This window comes from Nematolebias whitei, chromosome 21, assembly GCF_014905685.2.
Source record: "Nematolebias whitei isolate Nwh7 chromosome 21, NemWhi1, whole genome shotgun sequence".
NCBI lineage: Eukaryota > Metazoa > Chordata > Actinopteri > Cyprinodontiformes > Rivulidae > Nematolebias > Nematolebias whitei.
This window is the reverse complement of record NC_056518.1, coordinates 34,675,410-34,677,666: the sequence shown is the minus strand read 5'-3', so window position 1 is coordinate 34,677,666 and position 2,257 is coordinate 34,675,410.

The window sequence follows — 2,257 nt, the reverse complement described above, 5'->3', positions numbered from 1 at the left end:
GGGTCTCCAGTTTCTCCTATTGTTGCCAACCTGTACATGGAGGAGGTAGAAAAGAGAGCCTTGACGTCCTTTTCAGGGACACCACCAAGTCATTGGTTCAGGTATGTTGACGACACCTGGGTTCAAATTAAATCTCAGGAAGTCCAACATTTTACTGACCACATCAACTCTGTGGATAAATAGATCAAGTTCACACGAGAAGATGTAAAAAATGGACTGTGAGGTCTCAGTCTCTGATAGAGGACATTTGCAAACTGAGGTGTACCGCAAACCCACCCACACAGACCAGTATTTGCAGTTTGACTCCCATCACCCTTTGGAGCACAAGTTAGGAGTCATCAGGACTCTGTACCACAGAGCAGACAGCGTCCCCACTAGCTCAGGAGCCAGGCAGAAGGAGAAATCCCACACAAGACAGGCTCTAGAGCAATGTGGATATCCTAACTGGGCCTTCCTGAAAGAAGAAACCCAAACAGGACTCCAGTCAGCCATCAGGTGAAAAGGAGGAACCCAGACCCAGACCAGTGGTCATTCCAGATGTTGAGGGAGTATCAGAGAAACTGAGACGTTTATTTTCTAAACATAACGTCCCAGTGGCTTTTAAACCCCAAAATACATTAAAGACTGGTTCATCCCAAAGATCCAGTCCCCCGGCACAAACAGAGCAATGTTGTGTATGTTGTTCAGTGTCAGGAGGGTGATCAGTCTTACATCAGGGAAACTAAACAGCCACTGGCCAAAAGGATGGACCAGCACAGAAGATCAACATCATCAGGCCAGGACTCTGAGGTCTACACTCATCTCCAGGCCAGCGGTCACTCTTTCAGGGATGAAGATGTTCACATCCTGGACAGAGAGGAACGATGGTTTGAGAGAGGAGTAAAGGAGGCCATCTTTGTGAAAAGAAACCGTCCATCATTAAACAGGGGTGGAGGCCTCCGGGTTCAACTGTCCCCCTCTTACAATGCTGTGATTGCTAGTATCACTCAGCCCTCTGTGAACAGTAAACAGCCATCAGGTGCTAATGATCCATTGTTAGGCTGATGGTCCTTCTTGAGCATGTGATCAGCTGGTTCTGGTTGTCAGCAGCAAACTGGTTGATCCACTCGGAGAAGGTGCTATTTAAGAGACTGAGCTGAATACAGCACCTCAGACTGAGGAAGTCCTCAGGATGAAAGACGAAACGTTTCTACATTTTTTTATTGTTTTGCTTTGTTTTGTTTTTTTAAAGTCCAGAGGACCAGACTTAACTTTTTTAGAACACGGTAAAATATAACATTTGACCCGGATGTATGATCTTGACCTTAAAGTTGGGTGATGAAGCGTGTACGTGACGCGCTGTCTAGTGATGATGCATCCGTGCATCCAGTTTCATCAAATTAACTTGAACAAATCACAAGTTATGACCCGGACACGCAAAGACCACGTTTGGAGCATTTGACCTTGATTTGTGACCTTGACCCTAAAGCTAAGGTGAGGAAATTGTGTATGCAATTCTCGGTCGACTGATGATGCACATGTGTATCAAATGTTATTAAATTATCTTTAGCGAATCGGAAGTTATGGCCTGAAAAAAGGAAGACGTATGAACAGACGGAGACTTTCACAATGTTCATCTTTCGACAGACTAAAATAAAAACTTGAAATAAAATAAACACTTTTGTTTTGTTGCTGTAGAAGATGTTGCAGTACTCGTCCAAGAGAAATTCTCAGTTCAACGCTGAATAAAGTGCACAGGTTTGTCGAAGTGACGCCAAGTCTTTCACCGTCCACGTCCACTCAGAAGACGAGGTTCACCAGAGGAGTTCTGCACGTGCAGTTTCCACTAGTGGTCAGTTATAATCATCAACATTAAAATAAATGAACTTTGAAATATATCGGTCTGTGAGTGATGAATGAGTATTATTTACAAGTTTCACGTTTTGAATGGAATTACTCAAACAAATCTACTTTTCATGATGTTCTAATTTTAAATACACGCCGACCTCTGCTCAGTCCACTCTGCCTACAATACTCAGTGTTCAATGTCCAGTACATTATTGATCATTATTGATCATTATTATTGTTTATCTTCTTTCTTTATACATTGCTTTTTTAACATTTTAGGAACTTTTTGTGTGAATCTTTTTATGTTGCTGCTGTTACACTTGAATTTCCCTGTTCTATTCCATTCTGTTCTGTTCTGTTCCATTCTGTTCTGTTCCATTCTGTTCCATTCTGTTCTATTCCATTCTGTTCTGTTCCATTCGGTTCTGTT